The sequence below is a fragment of the Apium graveolens genome, unplaced genomic scaffold, assembly GCF_009905375.1.
Source record: "Apium graveolens cultivar Ventura unplaced genomic scaffold, ASM990537v1 ctg5949, whole genome shotgun sequence".
In the NCBI taxonomy this organism is placed as follows: Eukaryota; Viridiplantae; Streptophyta; class Magnoliopsida; order Apiales; family Apiaceae; genus Apium; species Apium graveolens.
The window spans coordinates 12,469-25,621 of record NW_027419167.1 but is presented as its reverse complement, the minus strand read 5'-3'; the positions used below and the strand labels follow the sequence as shown (position 1 = coordinate 25,621).

General features: G+C 36.6%; 1 non-coding gene across 1 annotated transcript; it reads right to left on the bottom strand.

Annotated features, from left to right (window-relative positions):
* Positions 1 to 285: 285 nt before the first annotated feature.
* Positions 286 to 392, bottom strand: LOC141702938 (small nucleolar RNA R71). The gene has a single exon (XR_012567304.1). It is a non-coding gene; the product is annotated as a small nucleolar RNA R71 (small nucleolar RNA).
* Between the last annotated feature and the right edge of the window lie 12,761 nt (positions 393 to 13,153).

Sequence of the window (13,153 nt, the reverse complement as noted above, 5' to 3'; positions counted from 1 at the left end):
TTTGAGATCCAGTCGAGCACGATTCAGATCATACAGAAACTCAGTTCAGTTTGGGGGTAATCCTACTGAAGACCCAAACATGCACATTAGGGATTTCATCGAGATCTGTGACACTTTCAAGTCAACGATGTGTCTGAAGATGCCATTAAGCTGCGACTATTCCCATTCTCTTTGAGGGACAAAGCGAAGTGTTGGTTACATTCTCTACCAACGGGGTCTATCACCAAATGGGAGGATCTTGCTCAAAATTTCTCACTAAATTCTTTCCTATGGCGAAGACTGCTTGCAATCAGGAATGCTCTTACATAGTTTGCTCAGCAAACTGGTGAATCTTTGTATGAGGTTTGTGATCGCTATAAGAAGATGCTAAGGAAGTGCCCACACCACGACATGCCTGATTGGATGATCATAAACTATTTCTACAATGTTCTAGGTGCACATTCTAGACATATGCTTGATGCAGCATCTGGTGGAGCCTTATGGGCTAAAAGCTATAATGAAGCTTACGAGTTGATTGAGCTAATGGCAGCCAATGAATACCAGAATACTACGCAAAGAATGCTGCAAGGGAAGGTAGCAGGAATTCTGGAAGTTGATCAAGCTACTGCTATAACTGCTCAACTACAAGCTTTGATGATGAAAGTGGACTCTTTGGCCAATTATGGAGTTAATCAGATTACCAGTGTTTGTGAACTTTGTGCGGGAGCACATGAAACTGAGAGTGTGCTATTTCTAGCGAATCAACTCAATTTGTGAGCAACTTTCAGAGGTTAAAACAACAAGATCCAACCACTTATCATCCGACCAACCGCAATCATCCTAACTTCAGTTGGAGCAACAATCAGAATGCGGTGCAACAATCTTATCAGCAATATACAGCAAGGCAATATAATCCTCCTGGTTTTCAGCAATCGCAATATGCCCCGAAGCAACAACTTCAACTTTAGCAACTACCTTAAGCTAACGAAAAATCTGAATTAGAGGAGTTGAGACTCATGTGCAAGAGCCAAGCTGTCTCTATTAAGACCTTGGAAAATCAAGTTGGGCAAATTGCGAATGCCTTACTTAATCGCCAACCTGGCACGCTTCCAAGCGATACTGAAGTGTCAGGCAAGAAGGAAGGCTCAAGAGCATGTTAAGGTAATTACATTCAGATCTGGTACGGTTGCGAATCCTGAAGTAGCTAAAACTCCAATTGCTGAAGTGGAAGGCTGATGAAGAAGAAGAGCAGAAGGAAGCCGAAGTGGAACCAAGGAAGACTACTGTGAGCACACTCCTCCTGAGAGTAATACATGGGAGAAAACAAATCTATCCTCCACCTCCTTTTCCTAAGGGGTTGTAAAAGAAGAAACTGGAATAAACAGTTTGCGAAGTTTCTGGAGGTGTTCAAGAAACTTCACATCAACATACCTTTCACTGAAGCTCTTGAGCAAATGCCTAGTGTATGCCAAATTTATGAAAGGTATTCTCCCTAGGAAGGTGAAGCTTGAATGAATTAGAGACCGTTGCTCTCACGAAGGAATGCAGTGGTTGTGCTGCAACAAAAATTGCCATCCGAAGCTTAAAGATCCTGGAAGCTTCACTATTCCTTGCACCATTGGAAATGTGTCGTTTGATAAATGTCTATGCGACTTGGGAGCTAGCATCAATTAGATGCCACTGTTAATCTTCAAAAAGCTGGACTTGCATGATCCAAAGCCTACATATATGACTTTGCAGTTGGCCGATCGTTCTATTACATATCCGTGAGGTATTGTGAAGGATGTATTGGTCAAGGTGGATAAACTCATTTTCCCTGCTGATTTTATAATTCTTGATTTCGAGGAGGATAAGAATATTTCCATAATCTTGGGAAGACCTTTCTTGGCGATTGGCCGAACCTTGATATATGTGCAGAAAGGTGAGCTTACCATGCGAGTGATGGATCAGGATATGACTTTTAATGTGTTCCATGCCATAAAATTTCCTATATAAAATGAGGAGTCTTTTAAGGTGGAAATGGTCGATACTGTGGTTAATTCTGAGCTCGATCGTTTTCTAAGGTCTGATGCGTTAGAGAAGGACTTACTGGGGAATTCTGATAGTGAAGATGACGAGGGTGATGAGCACTTGCAATATTTGAATGCTTCTCCTTGGAAGCGAAAGATGGACATGCCTTTTGAATCTCTTGGATTAGAGGAATTGAAAAGTTTCTCCGAAACACCTCAAGCCATTATTGAGGAAGCTCCTACTCTTGAGCTTAAGCCTTTACCTGAGCACTTGAGGTATGCATTTTTAGGTGAAGCATCTACTTTGCATGTTATTATTGCATCTGACCTTTCAGGTACTGATGAGGAAAAGCTGTTGGAGGATTCTTAGAGAGTTCAAATCGGCAATTGGTTGGACTATAGCATATATCAAGGGAATTAGCCCTTCTTATTGTATGCATAAAATTCTGCTAGAGGAAAGAAGCAAGCCTACTGTTGAGCAACAGAGAAGGCTAAATCCGATCATGAAAGAGGTTGTGAAGAAGGAAATTCTCAAATGGCTAGATGCAGGAATTATCTATCCTATTTCTGACAGTTCATGGGGTGAGCCTGGTTCAGTGTGGCCAAAGAAAGGTGGTATCACTGTGGTGGCTAATGAGAAGAATGAGCTTATTCCGATATGAACAGTCACAGGGTGGAGAGTTTGCATGGATGATAGGAAGCTGAACAAAGCCACAAGGAAAGATCACTTCCCTCTTCCTTTCATTGATCAGATGCTTGATAGATTGGCTGGGCATGATTACTATTGTCTTTTGGATGGCTACTCAGGTTATAATCAGATTTGTATCACTCCAGAGGATCAAGAAAAGAGTACTTTCACATGTTCGTTTGGCACTTTCATATTTCGCAGAGTTTTTTTTGGGCTATGTGGAGCGCTAGACACTTTTCAGAGATGTATGATGGCTATCTTCTCTGACATGATTGGGAATAACTTAGAAGTGTTCATGGATGATTTTTCAGTCTTTGGAACTTCTTATGATAAATGCTTGCATAATCTGGTTTTAATATTGAAAAGGTGCGTTGAGACCAACTTGGTTCTTAATTGGGAGAAATGTCATTTTATGGTGCGCCAAGGCATCATTCTTGGGCACAAGGTTTCTAGCAAGGGTCTTGAGGTGGACAAAGCCAAGGTGAGGGTGATAAAAAATCTTCCTCCACCTATATCTGTTAGGGGAATTCGCGGTTTTCTTGGTCATGCGGGTTTCTATAGGCGTTTCATCAAAGACTTTTCTAAGATTTCGAAGCCGTTGTGCAATTTGTTAGAGAAAGACGTTCCTTTCAATTTTAATGATGAGTGCCTTGATGCTTTTGAGATATTGAAGAAGAGCTTGATTACGACACATGTCATAACTGCACCTGATTGGTCTGAACTATTTGAAATGATGTGCGATGCAAGCGACTACGCAGTTAGAGTAGTTCTTGGGCAACGCAAGAACAACATATTTCATGTAGTCTACTATGCTAGTAAGACTCTTAATGGTGCTCAACTGAATTACACCACTACTGAGAAAGAACTTTTGGCTATCGTTTATATTTTTGAGAAATTTCGATCATATCTCCTTGGGACGAAGGTGACAGTTTTCACTGATCACACTGCAATTCGATATCTCATCTCGAAGAAGGACTCGAAGCCAAGACTGATTCGATGGGTTCTCTTACTTCAGGAGTTTGAGTTAGAGATCAAGGACAGAAAGGGGACTAAGAATCAGTTCTTTGTCATCATCCATCAAATCCACCAAAATAAGTTGTCGGCCTTCATCCAGAGCTATCAGTTCTTTGTCACTATCACTCAATTCTGCTTCAGGACATGTCATCCTTATATTAGGCAACTCCGGATGATCCTTCATCGGCACATGTCTTCCTTCTCTTTATACCCTCATATACTCTGGATTTGATGCCCGTATATATAAAAGCATTTTCTTTTTCCATAGATTATATCTCGACTTATCTAACTGAGGAACCTTAATACTACTGACCTTCTGAGAACTCATCTTTTCAGATCTAAAAAAAATTGTAATATACCGCCTCAAAATACGATAACCCAGTCAGTAAATAATATTGTTGAGTGGAATTTATGACACTTTATTATTCTCTAATAAGTTTTGAATTGATGCATTTGCACTCAAGTTGTTAAGTGTTTTAACGTGTTTTCTAGTGTTTTTGCATTTCAGGCATTATCTAGGTAATCAGGTGAATTAGCATTGTTTGGTGCTAATTTGGTGTCCAGGTTTTGTTGGAATAAAAGCTCTTGGAAAGCCAGCTCGAAGCAGCAGGAAAAAGATGAAATCTGAGTTTTTCCCAGAAGGACGGCGCGCCCGCGCTGTAATAGCGCGCAACCGCGCCGGGGTTCCAGAAAGACAGTGCACCCACGCTGTGATAGCGCGCGACCGCGCCTGTACCGAATTCAAGAATCTTGTTTCTACTTTGATTCTAAAAGGAAAGACTTCCAGATTGTTTAGGGCTGCTATATATATTCAAATAAGGTCGTTTTTAATAGAGAGACGTACCAGAGCGCAAAGAGAGCCGTAAGAAGACCGTTTTAGCACGGATTCAATGAAGACGAAGAAGATCTTGTTTTTACTTGTGAATCTTTGTTCTAAGTTGTAACTTGGATGCTAGTCTTCTTATTTTGTGAACCTTGCTCTTGTTTCGTACCTGGTTTTATTAATTCGTTATAAAGACTACATTTATTATACCATGCTTTCATCGGAACACACGTTGATGATGAGTCTGATTATGGGCTAATCGTTATCGTGGGGTTCTAGCGGATTTATTTATGGATTTTTTTAGTTAAATTGTTTGTATGCCTTAGTGTGTGGTGATTGTATGATAGCCTAGTATTGGTTGTGCTTATTCGTCTTATAAGAGTCGCGAACTTGTAAGATAGCGTGTTAATTCTTAATGAAGCGACAGTGAATTTAAGGATTTAGAACTTGCCATGCTAACATAGGTTCATGTGTTATTGTTATGCATGATTCATAGGTAATTTTACCCATCTTACTTGCCCTGTGTAATCATAATAGATAACTTGTGCTTTAAACCTTTAGGTTGTCAAATTCTACAGACATGTAGGGTCTCAATGTAATTGGTGTCTATTAAACTTCCATCTCTTTTGTGGATATCTGTTAGTATGTTCTTCGTGCAACAACAGTTGGCGATTAGCAGTTTCGTGTTATATGATTAGTGTCATCACCATTGCATGCTAAGGTTAAGAACAATAAGGCTATTGAATGAAGTATTTAATGAAGTTAGAATCCCATGTTTGTCTCATATAATTCACAATCTTTACTCTCTTAGTATAATCATTAGTATAATCATTAGTATAATTTGTAGTATAAACAACCCAAAATTGTTATCGTCTTAGTATTGGATAATAGCCATATCATCGGTGCATAGGTGCATAAATTACATAAGTTAACAAATTCAGTCTCTGTGGGAATGAACTAGAAAAGATTTTATATTATTTGCGAACGCGTATACTTGCATGAATTATTAGCGCGTATTTTTCCCTAACAAATACCAAACCAGTCAAGTCAAAACCAACAAATCTAAAATAAGATCTACACACCAAAAGCACTCCCAGACTCCGTACAACCAACATCAACAACCAAACTTACTAATCTAACGGACCAGATCAGTATATCGATCAACAAGCTCTGATACCAATTGTTAGGTCCAAAAGGTACATACAGAGGGGGTAAATGTATATTTTTTATTTTCTTAAATTAATTACAGTGGAATATCAAAACTAAAATGAAATACACACACAGAGATTCTGGGTAAATATTCTTTTTATTCAAAAGTATAAATACCCGGAGGTTTGCTTACAACTCCAAATACAAAGATTTGAAGCTACAAATATAAAAAAAAACCAAAGCAACAAGTTATAAATCTAGGGTTCTTTTTATCACTATAAATATCTAAAGCCCTTATCAAAAGGTATTAAATACAATCAAGAGAGCTTTTAATAATGAGGGTTACAAGTTTGTAAGGCTTTAAATGGTGTGGAACACATTGGACAGACCTCTCCGTGTCAAATTAAGCTTTCAAGAAGTGTTGAGTTTATTGTTGGTGAGACTACGTAGCCGTATGAACAGTTACGTGATAACTCAATACAATAACAACACTAGAATAAAACAGGTTAATAACACTACGTTTACACAAAAAATCAGGAAGAATGAAGACAAGGCAAATACAAAGAATCAAAAGATTAGAAGAAAGCCTGAAGTCTGTCTACAGGTCACTGAAAGAAGTTCATTAATATGATCATGCCTCAGTGAAGAACAAAGGTTAAAGACTTTCAAGGTCTCAGAAAGGTTGAAGATTCAGTATACAAGTGCTACCGGAAGATTTCAGTGTATTGGCATTGATTGAAGATAAACAGTGTTCGAAGCATAGGAATCTGAAGAATTGAAGACAGGGTATAGACTGAGGTTAATGAAGACATTGTCTAAATTACCATAAAGGATTCTAGTGAAAGTACAGTTGTTTATTGACAGTCAGTGTTTGAAGTAATAAAGTTTAGGCAAGCTTAACAATGTAATCAAGGCTATAATACGAAGACCTGAATCGGGGTTAGTCATCTGTGAACCAGACCAGTTGCACTAGGCGTCAACAGCTCGTGAAAGAAATCTGAGTATTATTTATAGAAGGATTGTTAAGTTGAGGAACGTACTTGGATTGAACGTTTATCTGTTAAAGTACGAGAAGAAGTGCACGGGGTATACAACTAAACAGCTCAGGGGACTGGCGAAGCTCAAAGTTTAATTGTTAAATTAAATAAATTATTTAATGGACTTTAATATAATTTATTTAATAAACTTAAAATGATTTATCTTATAAACTCTAAATAAGTTTATTTTATAAATCTAAATTAGTTTATTTATATAAGTTATATTTAAGTTTATTTTATAAATTAATTTAATTACAATTTAAACTTAAAAAGAAAAAGAAAACAAAAAAAGGAAAAAGAAAAAAAGAAAAAGAAAAGAAAAAAGAAAAGAAAAAGAAAAAAGAAAAAGAAAAAGAAAAAGAAAAAGAAAATAAAAAAAGAAAACAAAAAAGGAAAACAAAAAGAAAAAAGAAAAAAAAGAAAATCAAAAAAAGGGAAATGAAAAAGGAAAGTGTAAATTTGCATGTACTGGTTATTACCTGTCGCCACACGGAGTAGGAGTTAGTTTTTTGTTAAGTACAAGTATACTAGTACCCCTTATGGTCGCCACAGGGGAGTTAGAATAATAGATAAAAAAATTCTCCTCTCTCCTGGATCAGCTTGTCGCCACAGAGCTTCTGTCGCCACATAAAAGATAAAGCTTGTCGCCACAGAAACACTCAACCTCAGCCACATATTTTATTGGATAAAGTCTACACTTTGCAGCAGAAGAAAAAGAGCCATTCATTTTATTTTCTGTTCATCTTCTCTCCCAAGAGAGTAATGAAAATGGTAGCGGAGATTTACAGAGGAGTTCAAGCTACTTGAATATACGTTTAACTTCTAATCGGAGTAACGTTATAATGCCCGATTTAACCCTTGTATATTCTTAGGGGCATTATAATCGTTACCCAGTAATTAAATCCTAGTACAAACTAAATGTAGATTATTGTATAGGATTTGATTTATAAATCTTTGTAGAAGCTAGGAACTTTATTATTCTTAGATTGTAGCCGGTTAATTTATTTACCGGAGTGTAGCAACACCCTCGAGGATTTATATACGAATATATATTTTCCCGAATATCTTGTGTTCCTTGTTTTATCGTACCAAACACTATTACTCTCAAGAACTCGAAACCACTAACCGAGCACTATATATTTTATCCGCTAAAGATTCGAAAGAATTTTTAATTTAGTGATTATCGTATTCAACCCCCTTCTACGATACTTCGGGACCTAACAATTGGTATCAGAGTTGACTGATTGATACACAAATCAGGATCCTTAAATAAATTTATTTTATTAATTTGATTTTACATAAATTTATTTTATAAATTTTATTTAGTAAATTTATTTTATAAATTTAATTTAAATGGGTTTATTATTTAAACTCGAATAAGTTTATTTTATGAACTCAATTTAAATAAATTTAATTTATAAATTTAACTTAAATAAATTTATTATTTAAATTTTAGTAAATAAAATTATTAATATAAATTATTAATTTTTTGGTACATTTCCAAGTCAGTTTGTTGCCAGATTGGTTTTCGGCTATTTGCATTTAAAAGGGTGCCATTTTTTGTTTAGTTCACCTTGGCAGCTTTGTAATTAAATTAAGGAAACATATACCATTTCCTGAGTTCAAAATGGCACCTCCCTGGACCACTACATGTATTTTCAATAAAATACATGTTGGTACACCACACGCGGAAAACAAGGTGCCACGCGCGGAAATCAACCGGCAACCAGGGTGTTAGTGCAGGAGACGCGCGGCAAGAATTAGGCCGCATTTGTTTGTCACGTCTCTTTTTATCGCCACAGAACTTGCATAGAACAGTTTGTCGCCACTGAAAATACTTGCATGGAACAGCTTGTCGCCACACCACAACGCGAAGGTCTAATCGCAATAGAACTCTCTTGCGACCACATGAATGTACTAATCGCCAGAGACATTTCACTTCATTTTTCTATAAAATTTTAAATTTCTTAATTTTTTTTTAAAATAATAATTTACATTTTATTTAATTTTTAAAAAAATTCGAAATTCTTGAAATTTATATTTTATGTAAATATTTATTTTTGATTAATTTATTTTTTAAGAAAATTAAAAATACTGGAAATTTAAATTTCTCTTAAATATTAAAATAAGGGTACTCAAGGATTGGTAGACTCAGGATTCCTCTCGGCTTTTAAAGAGGATTTTAATCTTTTGAAGAAAACGAAGACCATGTGCTATTCAGACGGAAAATTCCCGAACAAGGAAATTGAAGATAATGGTTTTCTTACTCCGACAAAATTGATTTCAAGACCTACAGACAAAAATCGTGGAACTTCCTCAAAGGCTTACTCCATAGGATACCACTAGGTTTTCAGACGCAGGAATAGAATGAAATTTTTACGGGTACAGTTTTTCTCGGAGATTTTAAGACAACTCTATGATTCCAGATTATACAGTCACACAGTGGTTTGTACCAATGCTACATTTATTCGGGAATCAATGAGATCAGAGAGAACAGGAGTTGTGGAGGTCAGAGAGAACAGGAATTGTGGAGGTCAGAGAGAATAGTGGGGACTTACAAATATCTAAGTTACATGCAGTAAAATTGGAACCTCAGGACAGAATGTAAGAGTTACTGATAGCTGAATCAGAAGAAGCTCAGGTAGAAGTACTTGAGGGACTGGACGTCAGGGCAGTATTTCACTTGTCAGGGAAGTTTAGTCGCATCAGATTCACAAGGAGTACATAAGCTATATCCAAGGATGAAGCCTATCTATTCCGCAACAGAGATTCTTACAGATTCAGTTCAAGGGGTGATTACAAGACTGAGAATGGGACATAAACAAGATTTGATAGCTACAGGTTTGACAAGCAATATGTGTCTAGTAACTATTAGGGGTTTTGCTACAACAGAATAAGAAGCTTGACAAACAAGGATAAGTAGGGATTCAGTTGAAGAGCTGAGACAAAGGTGGAATGTTTTCTTAGGGAAGCAGCCAGTCAAAACTTATAGTGCACGGGAAAGAGTTGGGATGGATCAGATGACGAGAATAATGAATATCTTGCTTTCATAGCAATCTCTGAAGATGGTCCAACTCACATATCTCAGGTTTCAAATTCTTGAACCACTGCAATACTTTGTTCTCAATATTCAATGCATGATAAGATCTTAGTGTTTAAATATTTAACACTCGCACAAGCATGATAGCATCACACATAGATAATGCTGAACTAGTTTACTAGATTATTTTCTGGTAACTAGGATTGATGTTTAACTTGTGCATGTTACTTTAGATGATCTTAAATATGTGTTTTAATATTTGTTGAACATGATTAATTGATATAGTGAGATAGATATTTTCCAGCATATAAGACATTTGTTTATGCTTATCTCCTGTATCCTATTACAATGTGATTTATTCTTTTAATCTGAATTGTTTGTTAAGGTGTTAGTTTATATTTGGACTGAGATAGCTAGATGAGATACATCAACATGATTGGACTAGATAGAATTAGTGATTCATTTGTTAATTCTGTTTGTTCCATATCATGCCTATCTTGCTTAATTCTTATGTGTAATATTTCGGAATGAATGCCATGTATTCTTAATACAATGATTTCTTATATTTATGCCATGAATGCATCTCTTAGTACTTGCATTAATTATAGAAAACGCATGTTTAGGATTACAATAGGGCAATGACTGCTAGTCCTCCTTATGTAAGGTTGGAAACATTTTCCCCTAGCCTAGAGACAAATCTATCAAGGGTATTAAAATGGAGAAAATGGTCAGTCAAAGATAAGAATTAGCATGATAAGGTTGCAGCTGTTGTTATGTATGTTTATAATAATATCTCTAATCCATCTGGACCCAAACTGATAAGTTGGGTACCAAAAACTGTTAATCAATTCGTGAGTGCAGGACGTAACAGGTTATTTGATTCATATGTATTCTTGCTATTTGATACTCAAGGCATGCGATCAAAGAAAGAGCCTCACAATCAAATGTGATTGACAAAAACTATTCCGTCAATAATCTTTGGAGATGACAGCAAAGGTTTTAATTACGGGACAAACTATGTAGAAAAGGGATGTCATCATGGATTCAACAATTGCTATCATGATAACAACTAATTATTGGAGTCATTGATAACAATTGAAGCAACTTCTTGCTAGAGAATCAAGGCACAGATCCTCTTATCAGACAGTTCTGCATCAAAGAACAAAATATCAATTCAATGAAGGATTAATGTCTCATCTGAAGCAGGAAGATTGAGAAGCTTGCTCTTCTTAGAGTAAGGAAAGGATATGCTCATGGATAGACTGGAATCTCAGGAAAGGTGAAGTCAATGGATACTACTATAAAGCTTCATCTGACAGAAGTTTAGCTATGGCATTGGAAGCTCTCACCCTTGAACATCAACTCAAGGAACTCTTTTGTGAAAAAGGGTTAGTGAGAGGACTGCCTCATCTGGAAGTCAGAAGACGATAGATATGAGGCATGTCAGAAAGAGGATTCGAAGACAATATCACATCAAAGCAAAGACATACCTTAGTGATGGTGGTTGACTACTCTTATGAAACAAAGTTGTTGTTTGTGCGTTCTCAAGACAAGACATCACATATGGTGATTGATCACATCAAAGAAGATCAAGCTGGAAGTAACTGTAAAAGAAATGATCTTGTGATCAGATAATGGGACTGAATTCAAGGAGCAGTTCTGATTAATATCTGTAACATCAAGAATACTTTGAGACATATTCAGCACTGGGAGCTCCGTGTCAGAATGGAGTGGTACAAAGGAAGAACTGGAACTTGATTAAAGCTACAAGGGAAATATCAAGCTAATTAAGACCTTTTAAATACCAAAGGGCTGGAGCAGTCAAAACAGTTTGCAACAAGTAAGATCAAACCTTGATCTGGGTGTATACATGAAGACCACTAATGAGTTAATGGCCGATAAAAGCAAACACTGGATAACCTGAAAGTGTTTGGAGAGAACGTTCTACAATGTGAGGATATTCTTCATGGCTACTCAGTGGAGTCTACAACCTACAGGGTATTTGTGGTTGATCAACAGAAGGTGATAGAATGTCTAAGTGCACAGTTCAACAACTCCATGCTCCAAGCTGTTAAAGAAGAAATTAATGGTATTGATGATTCATATCCAAGCAGTGAAATGGCAATGTATAATACAACTCATTATTTCAATGAAGCCAGTCAGCAAGGGTAAGGATTTTCAGGAAATCCCAGCAACAGCTTAGGGGGAGCAATAGAAGGATCAACTAGTCAGACACAACACCATATTGAAAATTCAGAGGACACAACAAGAACATATCTGCTAAGACAAAGGTTTTGATATCAAGTCTATTCCCAAAGTCTAGTTCTTAAGTGATCCAGATGGTGGAGTAATGATTAGCAGGGCTACTGAGTATGAATGATTAATTCTCAAGTTTTCTATCTGACGAAGAAACTCAGAAAGTTACAGAAGCTCTGATAGATCCGGATTGATTGGGTGATTGCAAAACAAGATGAACTCAATCAGTCAGCAAGCAGATTGTAGGGAAGCTGGTATCCAAACCAAATGACAATATTGTAATTGGTACAAGGATAACCATAAGACAAACTGGATGACGATGACATTGTTACGAGGGACAAGGGCAAACTGGATGCTAGGTTATTATCAGGAAGCAGTATCTAACAGATAGCACCAGTGACGAGACTTGAGGATATTACGACATATCAGGCACTTGATGCACATTACACTTGGATTTGGACTCTAGTAGATGTGTACAAGTGTAGTCCTGGTTGGTGAGTCAAAAGAGGAAGTCAATGTATATCTCTTCTTCACAATCTCACTTCAGGTTGGTATGAACTAGTATACTACTCGAGCAATCGTCAAGGACATGGTATGGCACTCTAACTGAAGTTGTAGTTAAATATGGAATAGTAGAGTCGTCATATTAATAACTCTCGTATCACTAGGCACAAACATTATGTTATATATGTGCTCTGATATAATGATAATGTTATATGTTGGTCTACTAACAAAGATTTGTGCAAGATTATTTGCTAAGTAATTGCAAAATAGGTATGGAGGAGCGTATTTGAAAGGTTACCATTCTTTTTGGAATTACTTCAAGCAAGCCATTAAGATAATTCTTTTAGGAGCTCAAGCAAGCCAAAAGAACAATTCTTTTAGGAGCACAAGTAAACCAAAAGGATGATGGCAATACAAGTAAGTTAAGGATCTTTTGAAGATGCAAAATTTGGAAGATTCTGAACATGCCAAGACTACTTACCAACAGAAACCACTAAAGCTTGATCAGTGCAACTCAGGTATAATGACAAGCTATAGAGGTATGACGAGCTCACTCTTTACTCAAATGCTAATAGACAACATGTAATGTTCTCAAGATGCCAAAGTGCAAGGTTCCAAGTGGATCCTAGAGAATCCAATCTTATAGCTATTAAC